Here is a 15,718-nt window from a genome sequence, read left to right on the forward strand (position 1 = left end):
GTGGGTTTTCAAGCATGACTTGCCAGTTTCAAGTCATGCCACAATATGTCAATTGGGATTAAGTCTTCGCTTTGACTAGGCCATTCCAAAATGTCAAATGTGTTGCTTTTTAGGCATTCATGTAGACATGATTGTGTGTTTTGGATCATTGTCTTGATGAATGACCGAGCTGCTCTTCAGCTTCAAATCACAGACGGAAAGCCTGACTTTCTCCTGTAGAATTCTCTGATACAGAGCAGAATTCATGGTTCCTTCTATTAAGGTAAGTCGTCCAGGTCCCGAGGCAGCGAAGTATCCCCACACCGTCACACTACCACCACGCTTGACCATTGGTGTAAGGTTCTTACTGTGGAATGCAGTGTTTGGTTTTCACCAGGCATAATGGGACCCGAGGAAATCCCAGGACCTTCATTTTTTCACTCTCAGACACCTCCTCCACCCTACAGACTCTGGCCCTCCCGAGACATCAACTGTACAATTTTAAAGATTTGCAGAGTTTGAAAGGCTAAAATCAAAACCATCCGACAGGGTTAGGCTATACTCCAACCTTAACCCCACTCTGGTTCTTACTCAAACTCACTTACTTGTCCAACTGTCCGGAAGAGGCAAAATATTGGACCCAGAACAACTTCCTCCAATTCAACAGCAGCAAAACAGAGGCAATGCTAATAGGCAACCCCCAGCAGATCACCAACTCCAGCAGCATCCTGTCATAAATTGCCACATCATTCCCCTCTCCTCAGTCATCACTATTTTGAGTGTGAAATTCAATTCTGCTCTCTTTTTTAATTTATTTTTAACCTTTATTTAACTAGGCAAGTCAGTTAAGAACAAATTCTTATTTACAATGACAGCCTAGGAACAGTGGGTTAACTGCCTGTTCAGGGGCAGAACAACAGATTTGTACCTTGTCAGCTCGGGGGTTTGAACTTGCAACCTTCCAATTACTAGTCCAACACTCTAACCACTAGGCTACCCTGCCACCTCTCTCCTTCAATTGCCACATTAGTCCGGTCTGTAAAACATTCTTTCACCTGAGCTAATCCATGCATTAATCTTCTCCAGAGTTGAATATGGGAAAGCATTACATGAGGGACCTGCCTGCAAATTCAATTCCTAAACCACAGCTCATCCAAAACAGTTCCGCAAGGATTCTGACACAAACAAAAAAGTTTGGACGCACCAACTAATTTCAGGGTTTTTCTTTATTTATTTTTTTACTATTTTCTACATTGTAGAATAATAGTAGAATAATTGTAGAATACAATAGAAAACATTGTGTTTCCCAAATGACAGAATATTGAGTGAAAACAATAGTCGTTCTAAAATGGAACCTTGAGGAACACCAAAACGTACAATTGATTTGTCAGAGGACAAACCATCCACAGAGACAATCTGATATCTTTCGACAGATAAGATCTCAACCAGGCAGAACTTGTCCGTGTAGACCAATTAGGGTTTCTAATCTCTCCAAAAGAAGATGGTGATTGATGGTGTCAAAAGCGACAGTAAGATCTAGGAGCACGAGGACAGATGCAGAGCCTTGGTCTGACGCAATTAAAAGGTCATTTGCCACCTTCACGAGTGCAGTCTCAGTGCTATTATGGGATCTTCAGGCAACAGCTTTTTCTAAAATGTTTGAGATAAATGGGATATTCGATACAGGCCGATAGTTTAAATAACATTTCTAGGTCAAGGTTTGGCTTTTTCAAGTGAGGCTTTATTACTTCCACATTTACTACGTTCAACATAGGAGGAACAAGCACAGGAAGTAGCTCTTTCAGTAGTTTAGTTTGAATAGGGTCCAGTATGCAGCGTGAAGGTTTAGAGGCCATGACTATTTTCATGAATGTGTCAAGAGATACAGGATTAAAAAACTTGAGTGTCTCCATTGATCCAACTTCCTGGCAGTTCTGTACAGACTCAGGACAACTGAGCTTTGGAGAAATGTGCAGATTGAAAGAGCAGTCTAATTTTCTTTCTAATGATCATGACCTTTACATCAAAGAAGTTCATGAATTCCTCACTGCTGAAGTGAAAGCCATCCTCTCTTGGGGAATGCTGCTTTTAAGTTAGCTTTGCGACAATATAACATTTTTGGGAGGGGATTGTTCTTATTTTCCTCAATTAGTTTTGGGAAGAAAATAGGATAATTGAGCAGCAGTGAGGGTTCTTCGATATTGCACGGTACTGTCTTTCCAAGCTAGTCGGAAGACTTCCAGTTTGGTGGAGCGCCATTTTCATTCCAATTTTCTGGAAGCTTGCTTCGGGGCTCTGGTATTTTCTATATACCAGGGAGCTAAAACAGGGAGCTAAAACAAATGTTTTTTGTTTTTAGGGGTGCAACTGCATCTAGGGTATTACGCAAGGTTACATTTAGATCCTCATTTAGGTGGTTAAGGTATGTCTGTATTCAAACGTCCTTGGGTAGGTGGAGGGCAGTGGAGGCTGGTGACTTGAAGAATTGAGCAGGATGGGAGACCCATGGTATAGGCGCTGAAGGCATGGAGACAGCAAAGTGTGTTTCAAAAATAGTCAAAGACTAATTATTTTAACCTAAAGACATTTATAGTACAATATTATGGGGAATGGGAATGAGAGGGATACTTACACAGTGTTGGAAAGAGATCACAGCAGTGATTGAATTAGGGTGTGAGGCATGAGTTGAGGTGTTCAGAGGCTTGACCATTGCAGGACAGGATTTGACTGGGAAGACAAAAAACAATAATACACTACAAAGTTAGACAAAAGAGCTAAGAATGAGTTAGTCCAAGCAAGGAGTAAAATCATTGATGTGTAATAATGTGATTGTTTTTGTGTATGTGATTGACTCTACATACAGTAATGAGAGGAAAATGATATGAGTACTCACAGTGCTTGGAGAAGAAACATTTAATGTGCGATGAGCGGGCACATGAGATATGGCTTCGGTTCAACTCATGAGAGAGAGGACATTGGTAGTGGAGTGGTCATCACCTCTTAATCAGGGAACAGGAGGGGACTTAGCTGTAAATACAAATAGCAGATACATTATATTACAGCCATGCCATCGTATGTTTGGACAACGAGTTTCTCTATGAAGTCAAACACAGACAGCGCATCTCACCCACTCGACACATCAAAGTATCCCAAGAAATGGGAGTGGCAGGTAGCCTAGTGGTTAGAGCGCTGGACTAGCAACCGAAAGGTTGCTAGATCGAATCGACAAGGTAAAAATATGTCGTTCTGCCCCTGAACAAGGCAGTTAACCCACTGTTTCTAGGCTGTCATTGAAAATACAAATTTGTTCTTTAACTGACTTGCCTAGTTAAAAAAAAAACACACAAAACATTCCTGAACAAAGCCCTGATCGTCCACATACCATGGCGATTAAGTGACAATACCAAGCAGAATGGCGGTCCCAGAGAAGTGGGGCAATTTTTACCCCCTAGGGCCTGGAGTTTTTCCTTATATGTTAACCTAACTAGGAAAACTCTGGACCCTATAAGGTATGACAGTGATTAATCAGTTGTAAAAAGCTTTCATATGGGCTATGGGACCAGTTTTTCCTAATCAGGTCACATGGTTTGAAAAAAACTCCTGGCCCTGGGGGGATGAAACCCCTGTCAAACTGCAGCTACCTTATATTTGTTCATATAAATTATTGTATTGAAGGGGATTTCCCTCTACCCAGACCTCACAGGGCTGAGCTTGCTTTATGCATGTTGGCATCATGCAGGCCTATGCAACTGTAGGCCTTATAAAACATTTACTCACATCTGTCATCACCATTGTCGAATGATTAATATTAATTTTGGATTAAAAACGTATAGGCAGCCTGTCACGTCTGCTCCCGCTTTCCTCCCCTGCCTTCCCTCGTCACACGCTTCAGCATTATTGGACTCACCTGGACTCACTTATCATCTGTTTATTACCTCCCCTATATTTGTCAGTTTCCCTGCTGATGCATACATTGTTTTTGGTTTGTGTTACTAGTTTGCTGACGCTGTTCCTGTCTCGTTCTTTATTAAATGTTTAACTTCCCGTACCTGCTTCGTCTCTCCAGCGTCAACTCGTGTGACACAGGCTTGCCAGCCCAATTTTGAATATAAACTAAAATTTGATCACATTCACATTTTATCCTGACACATAAATACATAACGTTACCCATGGCGCATAGGATGTAACGTTATGCAGCTGCCCGTATTAGTAGCCTACAGTTGATCAGAAAAAGTCGTCTCATTTTCATCACATACAGCAATGTCAGATTTCTAATGTTTCGGTGTAGTTTTTGCTTTGGTCTGTCCGGAGTGATTATGGGTTATCTTTGCTAAATAAATACCGGAGGAAAGTGGAAAGCCAATTTGAGCGCCCACGAAAAATGCGCTGCTTCAACCTCTCCCGTTATTAATGGATGATGCGATGGAAGCTAATCAAATCTTATTTGATCGAAAAGTCGATATGTGGGTATGTATATGCTCCCTGCGTTTGGTTTGCCGTTTAGCTGAACGATTGATGTTCTTCAGGTCACTGTACCCACCTTTCGACCAAGGCTCAGACTTTCCAAAAAGCAGGCAAGGCAAGCAATACAGGCGGCTTTATGAAAGGCTCCCTGTTAACCAGCTATACTTTTGATACCAGTTGATATTGAACGCCCTCACCCTTTCATCCTTCGTCATGAAACTGATCTCAGGCAGAGGTCGACCCTCGCTTTTAATTCGCACTTTTTCTGTGTACCCCAGAGAATGAAAGGGGTTCTTCAACAAAAAGTCCACAACATTTTCGTCAGAGTTGACCATTCTGGCGGAGAAAACTGCACATTCGCGCTGGTAGCTAGCTAGCTACTGAAGTTAGCCTTGCTAACTGTAAACAATTTGTTATAAATTGCACCAAATGAACACAAAAATAATGTTTTAAAACCAAGAAAACAATTTATAATAGACTTCTTCTGTCTCCTGTAATTTGAAAAAAATTCATTTGAATTGAATAATATCAAAAAAGAATTCAACTATGTCAGCAAGTTTCTCAACACAGAAACCCCATAATGCTCTGTGGCACAATCCCAGTACAACACACTAGGTTAATTTTCTGATCCTAATTCTATGATTGGATGGACAACATGTCAGTTAATACTGCAAAAGCTTTGATTGGTTGGATGAAGTCCTTTGGAAGTGGTCATAATTACCATGTGTCTATAAAAGAGGGTGAGGCCTACGAGCCTCCTAAATTTTGTATTGAGGTCAATGTAGCCAGAGGAGGACGGAAGCTAGCTGTCCTCTGGCTACACCATGGTGCTACCCCAGACAGTGCTGTTGAAGTTACTGTATACCTTCATTGCAAACCAGTGTATTTTAATCCATTATTTCGTAAAATATGAATATATGCAGTATAATTGTATCTACAAAATGATCACCTAGTTTAGTTTGTGTTTTTATTTTTATGAAATTTCACTGAGGATGGTGCTCCCCTTCCTCTGAGGAGCCTCCGCTGGTGGAGGGCATCTAGGAATCGTTGGGTTGTCCGAGAATTTGTGGAAATAGACATTGTTATAATGTTTGAATAATGTTGATAGTGTTTGAATAAGAAAAACCCTAATTAAGGTCTTAATACAGTATGTCTAATATGGAATAATAAAGCCCTTTAAGACCACATTATAATTATATAGGAGATATTGATATGCATTGGAGTGCGCTCTTACCTTGTCCATAGAGGGTAAGGAAACCAATATGTCGTTTTTTGAAGGGGAGCTGAACTCTGAGTTTTTCTCCTCCTCATAAAGAAAATTGAGATTTGCGTCTTGGGAGTGTGGTTTGATATAGTTGTTTGTTCCTCGTCCCTCACCGTTGTTGAGGAGCCACTGTACTATGACTTTGGTTAAGGAATGACAGTTGTACATGCAATGCTAACGCCAGCCCACGAATATGTGGATGTTTGAGTTGGGGGGGGGAAACCAAGCTGTTTATAAAGAACATGTCTCGCTCGTTCAACACAACATTGACAACGATGTATTACTCAATTGGTTCTGCTGTCTGTAAAGAAATGTGAGGGCTGTAGGAGGATCCTGCTGCAGCACACATGCAGCCGTGCTCCAATGATTTGGGTGATGCCAAGCAGTGGTCCTGTGTTAGTGGGCAGGTTTGAAATCTAAACCCAAAACAAGGAAATCGGTGACATCCTTGATCCCTTATATCTCACAAAATCAGTTTAGGAAAATACTGAAATTATGACCACAGTTGTACAGCTCACACTTTTTTTGTGTCCATTTTGGGAATACACTATGTTTATGACTACCATCAAAGACACATAGGCCATTTTTAACCAAAGAAGTTGTCTTTTGGGGGGGGGGGTCAGCTCCTCTTTAAATGGGTGAACTATTCCTTTACAGTTTAAAGAGATCGTTCAGCCAACATGTTTGTTTGGGTCAAATTCCTCTTACCTTGAGTTGTGTCTGTAGGCCATTAGTGGCAGGATCCACAATAATCTGTTGTTTACTTTTGTCACAGTCAGTAGTTAGTACGATTAGCCTGGTCCAAATGCTTATGTTATACAGTATATGCTGAATGTCCCTCCTAGGACTAACATAGGGGTACAGGAGATCTGAGAGGACGGCTTTTTGCCTTTGGAGTCCAAAGTGGACCAGCTTAAACAATCATATGTTTGACACCTTAAATGATCGTGCCCCAGGTTATATGGAAAAACACATAGATATGGTCTATAACCAGCACAATTACAATACCACAGCTAGTTTTATGTCTTGTAAAATCCCAAGAGTAAACAATACTGCGAGGAGCATGTTTTTCAACGACGGGCTGGGAGACTAATCAGGATCGAGGGAAACATGTATGGAGCAAAGCACAGAGAGATCCTTGATGAAAACCGTCTCTGGACCTCAGACTGGGGCAAAGGTTTACCTTCCAACAGGACAACGACCCTAAGCACACAGCCAAGACAATGCAGGAGTGGCTTCGGGACAAGTCTCTGAATGTCCTTAAGTGGAAAAGCCGGAGCCTGGACTTGAATCCGATCTAACATCCCTGGCGAGACCTGAAAATAGCTGTGCAGCGTCGCTCCCCATCCAACCTGACAGAGCTTGGGAGGATCTGCAGAGAAGAATGGGAGAAACTCCCCAAATGCAGGTTTGCCAAGCTTGTAGCGTCATACCCAAGAATACTCGAGGCTGCAATCGCTGCCAAAGGTGCTTCAATAAAGTACTGAGTAAAGGGTCTGAATACTTATGTAGATGTTATATTGAAGTTTTTTATTTTGTTGTTGATTGACGAGGGGGGGAAAACAATTTAACAATCATTATTTTTTATTTATGATATTTTCTGTTGGCCACAAACGTTCTCAAGCAGGTATTACTGTGCATCACTTGGGGCAAAAGATACATACTCCACATAGGCCTAAATGTAAGAAAAGAAATGTGCCATGTGACTTACTATGTTCTGAAATGGCATGCAGAGCTGTGGTGGAAGTCATCAAAACTATGCAAAGATGCCAAGAAACAACATTTGATTTAGATGTGTGGAATGAAACATTTTGTGATATTATATACAGTTGAAGTCGGATGTTTACATACACTTAGGTTGGAGTCATTAAATCTCTTATTAACCACTCCACACATTTCTTGTTAATAACAAACTATCGTTTTGGCAAGTTGGTAAGGACATCTACTTTGTGCATGACACAAATAATTTTTCCAACAATTGCTACAGACAGATAATTTCACTTATAATTCACTGTATCACAATTCCAGTGGGTCAGAAGTTTACATACACTGAGTTGACTGTGCCTTTAAACAGCTCGGAAAATTCCAGAAAATGATGATATGGCTTTAGAAGCTTCTGATAGGCTAATTGACATAATTTGAGTCAATTGAAGATGTACATGTGGATGTATTTCAAGGCCTACCTTCAAACTCAGTGCCTCTTTACTTGACATCATGGGAAAATCAAAAGAAATCAGCCAAGACCTCATAAAAAGAAATTGTAGACCTACATAAGTCTGGTTCATCCCTGGGAGAAATTTCCAAATGCCTGAAGATACCACGTTCATCTGTACAAACAATAGTACTCAGTTAAAAACACCTTGGGACCACGCAGCCATCATACCGCTCAGGAAGGAGACGTGTTCTGTCTCCTAGAGATGAACATACTTTGGTGCGAAAAGTGAAAATCAATCCCAGAACAGCAGCAAAGGACCTTGTGAAAATGCTGGGGGAAACAGGTACAAAAGTATCTATATCCACAGTAAAACAAGTCCTATCTTGACATAACCTGAAAGGCCGTTCAGCAAGGAAGAAGCCACTGCTCCAAAACCACCATAAAAAAAAGCCAGACTACGGTTTGCAACTGCACATGGGGACAAAGATCGTACTTTTTGGAGAAAGGTCCTCTGGTCTGATGAAACAAAAACAGAACTGTTTGGCCATAGTTATGTTTGGAGGAAAAAGGGGGAAGCTTGCAAGCCGAAGAACACCATATCAACCGTGAAGCACGGAGGTGGCAGCATCATGTTGTGGGGGTGCTTTGCTGTAGGAGGGACTGGTGCACTTCACAAAATAGATGGCGTCATGAGCAAGGAAAATTATGTGTATATATTGAAGCAACATCAAGACATCAGTCAGGAAGTTAATGCTTGGTCGCAAATGGTTCTTCCAAATGGACAATGACCCCAATCATACTTCTACAGTTGTGGCAAAATGGCTTAAGGACAACATTGTCAATGTATTGGAGTGGCATTGCATTTATATTTTTGTTCAGTGTAGCAGACCCTTTCTCCGAAGTGACTTAGAATAATGCATGCATACACTTTACGTATTGATGCTCATAACCCATATTGGTGCTGTAAATATATTTAGAAAATGTATTTCAGCCTGATATGAGTTTCCATAACTCCGCATCACTTGCACTGTGCAGTTTTATATATATATATATATATGTTTTACTGACAAATTGATTGACAAAAATAAACAATTCATTATATTACATTGGACCGGTCCCGTCCCTTGACCCTTCCCCCAACCCTACAGCGTGGGTTACATGTCAATGTCACCTCTCAGCAAATTCCTGTCACTCAGTCAGAGCCTGTAGTATAACAGAGTAAATATGGATATTCAGAACTTATTCTGAAAGAGAGCAAGTTGAGCATGAGCAGTAACAAACAGTGCCGGTTCAAAGATAAAACTTTGAAATTGTTGCACGTTGTGTTTTTCTGAGTTACAGTTCATATAAGTAAATCAGTTAATTGAAATAAATTAATGAGGCCCTAATCTATGGATTTCACATGACTGGGATACAGATTTGCATCTGTTGACCACAGATACCTTAAAAAATTAAGTTAGTGGCTTGGATCAGAGCATTCCAAACAAGCTCAATGGGTGTCATGTCTGGTGAGTATGCAGGCTATGGAAGAACTGGGACATTTTCAGCTTCCAGGAATTTGCACAGATCCTTGCAAAATGGGGCCTTGCATTATCATGCTGAAACATGAGGTGATTGTGATGGATGAATGGCACGACAATGGGCCTCGGGATCTCGTCACGGTATCTCCTTGCATTAAAATTGCCATTGATAAAATGCAATCGTGTTCATTGTCCATATTTTATGCCTGCCCATATCACAATTCCACCGCCACTATGGGGCACTCTGCTCACAACGTTGACATTAGCGAACCGCTCACTCAAACAATGCCATACATGTGGTCTGTGGTTGTGATGCCGGTTGGACGTACTGACAAATTATCTAAAACGACGTTGGAGGCGGCTTATGGTAGAGAAATTAATATTACATGATCTAGCAACAGCTCTGGTGGACATTCCTGCAGCCAGCACGCCAGTTGCACGCTCCCACAAAACTTCAGACATTGTGTCGTGTGACAATACTGCACATTTTAAAGTGCCCTTTTATAGTCATGCTGATTAATGAGCTTCTTGAAATGTCACACCTGTCAGGTGCGTAGATTATCTTGGCAGAAGAGAAATAATCACTAACAGGTACGCTTTTTTTGCATATGGAACATTTTTGGGATCTTTAATTTCAGCATGAAACATGGGACCAACAGTTTACATGTTCCATTTATATTTTTGTTCAGTGTAGTTATTTACTGAGATTCAATCTGTGACACTGATTTTATCCTAAACGTGAGGTTCAGTTTTAGAACCTATACATTTCATAATGATTACAGCACAATACCCTTGAATTCAACCTACCCTATAGACTTCACGACATCCATAACCTTTAATCGTTGTATTATGATGGTCCTTACACTGGTTGTGTATGTCTATAAGTGTAACGGCTGTCGGTAGTAGAAGGTGAGGTCCAATGCGCAGCGTCGTACGTGTTCATCTTTTTAATAAAGTAAACTGAACACTGAATAACAAAACAACCGGAACAGTTCTGTCTGGTGTAGACACACAGACTGAAAACAACCACCCACACAATGGAAAACACAATGGAAAACAGGCTACCTAAATATGGTTCTCAATCAGGGACAACGATTGACAGCTGCCTCTGATTGAGAACCATACCAGGCCAAACACAGACATAGAAAATCATAGACAAACTAACATAGACAACCCACCCAACTCACACACTGACCATACTAAAACAAAAGACAAAACAAAGGAACTAAGGTCAGAACGTGACAATAGGTAACTCAAGGGAGTGCTCAGGAATGCATGCAATGTTTTCCGTCACACCTCTTGGGACTAAATGATGCAGATCACGACTCTTCCTTCTTCTGATAAATAGAAACTGGAATAGCCAGTTGTTTTTGGCATACCTCAGATAGTAATACTATGACATAAGTAATGTGAAATTCAAGTCTTGGTAACCAAATCTCAAGCAATATCGATTCTTTGGAAACGATTTATAACTTTCACGATAAGCCATTATGCTTATACATGTTTACCACTACCATAAATACTGATAAATGTTTCATAAATTGTTGTAAATGTTATGTGCTAATGACTTGTAATGTTTATAATGCTTACATGTGTAATGCTTACAAATAATGAAATGTCCTACTTAACCATTAACATTTGCAAAAGCTTATTATTGCTTGTTTATGGTCATTCTATATGAATTGAATCACTTTCTGACTGACCTTCCATATGATTTCCCATGGTAGAAGAGGTCAGATAGTGACTGTTTCAAAGTGCACCCATTTGCACACCCCACCCGACCATGAGACATAAATGTCTTCATTACTGAAAAGATTGCGTTTGGTTCAGTTTAATATAATTTGAAAGCTTACAAAAGAGGTTGTCAAACTACTTCATAATTTATTCAATTTTTGCAGTCATTTTTATCTCAACATTGAATAATTTCTGTGTAACATGTGCCTTACTCTGATTATTTTCATTTAAAATTTAGAAAAATAAAAACAAAAAAAGTTACTAAGCAACATTTTTCTAAAACTGTCTGGGAGTCTGGAGAGGAAAACTGAAAACTAGCTGTTATTGACCGAGATGTTTGGAACTCTTTCTTATTGGTCCATTAGCTCATTTACCTCCTGGTGATGTCACCAGGCAGGCCAAAACTCCATACCACCAAAACATGCGTTATTTTAGGGATGACTGCTAGCCTAGCAGTTAACAATGTTGGGTCAGTAACTGAAAATTCACTGGTTCGAATCCTGAGCCAACTAGGTGAGAAGTCTGCCAATGTGCCCTTAACCCTAATTGCTCCTGTAAATCGTTCTGGATAAGTAAATTACCAAAATTCCATACAGCTGATAGGTGGGGCAAGAAGCTGATTAAATAGTATGATCATTGCACAGGTGCACCTTGTGCAGTGAACAATAAAAGGCCACTCTAAATGTGCAGTTTTGTCACAGAACACAATGCCACAGATGTCTCAAGTTGAGGGAGCGTGCAATTGGCATGCTGACTGCAGGAATGTCCACCAGCTGTTGCAAGAGAATGTAATGTTCATTTCTCTACAATAAGCTGCCTCCAACATCATTTTAGAGAATTTGGCAGTATGTCCAACTGGTCTCACAGCCACGCGGGGTCGTCTAAGACCAGCCACTCGGACAGCTGATGAAACTGTGGGTTTACACAACCGAAGAATTACTACACAAGCTGTCAGAAACCGGCTCAGGGAAGCTCATCTGCGTGCTTATCATCCTCAACAGGGTCTTAACCTGACTGAAGTTCGGCGCCGTAACCGACTTCAGTGGGCAAATACTTACCTTTGATGGTCACTTGCACGCTGGAGAAGTGTACCGTTCATGGATTAATCCCAGTTTCAACTGTACCGGGCAGATGGCAGACAGTGCGTTTGGCGTCGAGTTGGCGAGCTGTTTGCTGATGTCAACGTTGTGAACAGAGTGCCCCATGGTGGCGGTAAGGTTGTGGTATGGGCAGAACACACTGGCAGTAACAGACTGCCCAGCAGCGCAGCTGATCAGACTTTGATTACATAAGACAACACTTTGAGCATGTTTTTACTTGAGAAATACAGCACCAACCTTAAACTGTGCAAAATAATCCTACTCGTCTAAAACATCCAAATTAACTTCAAATATCTTGAATCTTTGATTCATTTTGACTGTTTGGGGGAAGTGAAACTGGCTTTGGTCCTATGGTGTCTCATGGGGGACAAACATCAGTAACTGCCACATCAAACCACACCCAAAGACTGAAATCTTGTTTTTCTTAATATGCAACAGAGATACACATGAGGAATCAGTGCTTTCCGTCGCTTTTTAATGTTTTGGCATTCAGGTCCAAAAAGTCACTTTCTCACCACTTTTAACATACGTGGAAGGTTTTGTTCAAACAAAAAGGATGCAGTCAGAAAGTGATTGAAATCATAGGGAACAACCCTGATGATAGTTATTCTAATGTGTTACTTGTACTCAATGTTCACTTCGGAGCCTTATGTCAACACTTCCACATTTAAATATTAACCTATTGATAAAGACCAGAAGAGTTAACACTTTACATTACAGTATGGGTTAAAGTGGTTACTACATGGTAATAGTAAATTCCTTGTAACATGGTAACAACACCTAGATACCATGGACATATTATGTACACCATATTTTAGAACAATGAACAAACAATTATTGTTTCATGCTATAAGCTTCACATTTTTGGTGTGTCTGTTAAATGCATGGTTACCATAGCATCAATAGTTGCATCAATAGCCTGTATCTGAAATGTCAATAGGAGGCATGTACAGTGTGGTATCTATTTTGCCTGCTTCAAATGTGTCATTGACCTATGAAAGCCCTTTTTCATTGTGAACACAAAAAAGCTCTGTGACAGCGGCATTGAGGCATGGAAGCCAACCTGTTTTGGCGGCAGTCTTTTCAACAGTTGTAGTGTTCCTTGGCAATAAAACAAAATAAAATAGAAGCAACAAAAGAGTGAGTGACTGAGCAATTACCATCTCATAACATCCTAGTCAGAATGCGTACTACTCCTGTTTGTCATGGCATGGGGACTCAGCCTTGCTGTTTGATCAACATCAGGCAATTTGATAGGAGAAAAAGTAAGCAGAGGAGTTTATCAATTTGCTTTGCCCAGCCTTGTACTTATTTTTAGCTTCTTGAATAACATTTGCCTATATTTCAGATTGTAACCTCAGCCTCAGGGGGCCTATGGCCCTTTTACTACCCTTCCAAAATGCAAAAATATTTGGATAATAAAGGGGCATTTCCATGTAAAGGACCCATGAGCAGCATTGTGAAGTTTGTAGGATCATGTCAAATCGGGTGTCAAATGAGGGCCCTGGGTATAATTTATAACACAGCTTAACTCTCACACTAAATATCTGCGCTACAGGTGGCTATATCGGTCTCCTAATACAGGACAAGTAAAGGACCAGTGCGCTACTCTTGTGAAAAAAGGAAAACAAATGTATTTCTTCTTGGGGTACTGCAGCATCCTCAGCATGCCTAGAACACATTCGTATTTACAATGACTGCCTACACCGGTCAAACCCGTACGACACTGGGCCAATTGTGCGCCGCCCTATGGGACTCCCAATCATGGACAGGTCGTGAAACAGCCTGGAATCAAACCAGGGTGTCTGTAGTGACGCCTCAAGCACTGAGATGCAGTGCCTCAGACCGCTGCGCCACTCGGGAGGCTATGACTAGGCCTAGTGGTAACCTATACATTTCAATGAAAATAGATAAACTGTCTGTTCACCTGTAAATTCTACTGTATGTTATAAACCGCACACCCTTTCGGAATGCACAGATCAAAAACTTTAAATTATAATGGCCCATCTAACAGGACCAATTGGCTAGTTTTCAGACCCCTTCCCTTTTTGCACATTTTGTTAAGTTACAGCCTTATTCTAAAATGGTTTAAATAAACACATTTTTATAACGACACAGGGAGAGACCCAGACACAGGAGGCATATGGTTTGAGTCTCTGATATTTATTAAAGTACAAGGGGCAGGCAATAGGCAGTTCGAGGACAGGCAGAAGTTCATTAACCAGGTCAGAGTCCGAAAGGTACAGGGGGGCAGGCAGGCTCGAGGTCAGTACAAGCTGAACGGTCAGGCAGGTGGTCTCAGTGTCAGGGCAGGCAGGACAGGTCGGAACTGGGAGGGCTAGACAACAGACACTAGGAAAAACATGCTGGTAGGCTTGACAAGACAAACTGGCAACATACGAACAGAGAACATGGATATAAATGCACTGGGGATAATGGGGAAGATGGGCGACACCTGAAGGGGGGGGGGTGAGCACAAAGACAGGTGAAACAGATCCGGGTGGGGTAGAGACAAGCACAGACAGGTGAAACGGATCAGGGTGTGACAATTTTCCTCATCAATCTACATTCAATACCCCGTAATGGCAAAGCGAAAACAGCCCTTTATACATTTTTGCAAATGTCTTTGCATAAGTATTCAGACCCTTTGCTATGAGACTAAATCTAGCTCAGGTGCATCCTTTGTCTATTTATCATCCTTGAGATGTTTCTACAACTTCATTGGAGTCCACCTGTGATAAATTCAATTGATTGGACATGATTTCGAAAGGCACACAACTGTCTATATAAGGTTCCACAATTGACAGTGCATGTCAGAGCAAAAACCAAGCCATGAAGTAGAAGGATTTTTCCGTAGAGCACTTAGACAGGATTGAGTCGTAGCACAGATCAGGGGAAGGGTACTAAAACATTTCTGCAGCATTGAAGGTCCCCAATAACACAGCGGCCTCCATCATTCTTAAATGGAAGAAGTTTGGAAGAACCAAGACCAGGGCTGCCCAACCCTCTGCCCAACCCTACCGTCCTGTGGGTTTTCAGTCCAACCCTAATATAACACACCTGTTCTACTAATTAGCTGCTCAACAAGACCTTAACTAGCTAAATCAGATACACTTAATTAGGGTTGGACTGAAAACCTACAGGACAGTGGATCTCCAGGAAGAGGGTTGGGCTGCCCTGACCAAGACTCTTCCTAGAGCTGGCCACCCAGCCAAACTGAGCAATCGGATAAGGACCTTGGTCAGGGAGGTGATCAAGAACCCGATGGTCACAATGACAGAGCTCCCCAGTTCCTCTGTGGAGATAGAACCTTCCAGATGGACAACCTTCTCTGCAGCACTCCATCAATCAGGCCTTTATGGTAGAGTGGCCAGACGGAAGCCACTCCTCAGTAAAAGGCACATGACAGCCCACTTAGTGTTTTCCAAAAGGCACCTAAAGGACTCAGACCTTGAGAAACAAGATTCTCTGGTCTGATGAAACCAAGATTTTACTCTTTGGC

General features: G+C 41.3%; 1 long non-coding RNA gene across 2 annotated transcripts; it reads right to left on the reverse strand.

Annotated features, from left to right (window-relative positions):
* Positions 1-937: 937 nt before the first annotated feature.
* On the reverse strand, positions 938-12,547 carry LOC112234473. 2 transcript variants are annotated; one of them, XR_002950895.2, is made up of 4 exons: positions 12,175-12,547; positions 2,873-3,006; positions 2,612-2,706; positions 938-2,496 (listed from the first exon to the last, which is right to left on the reverse strand). It is a non-coding gene; the product is annotated as an uncharacterized LOC112234473 (long non-coding RNA). The 2 variants fall into 2 exon arrangements; XR_006084526.1 differs by lacking the exon at positions 12,175-12,547 and adding an exon at positions 4,641-5,278.
* Between the last annotated feature and the right edge of the window lie 3,171 nt (positions 12,548-15,718).

Source organism: Oncorhynchus tshawytscha, linkage group LG11 (genome assembly GCF_018296145.1).
Source record: "Oncorhynchus tshawytscha isolate Ot180627B linkage group LG11, Otsh_v2.0, whole genome shotgun sequence".
NCBI classification, from domain to species: domain Eukaryota; kingdom Metazoa; phylum Chordata; class Actinopteri; order Salmoniformes; family Salmonidae; genus Oncorhynchus; species Oncorhynchus tshawytscha.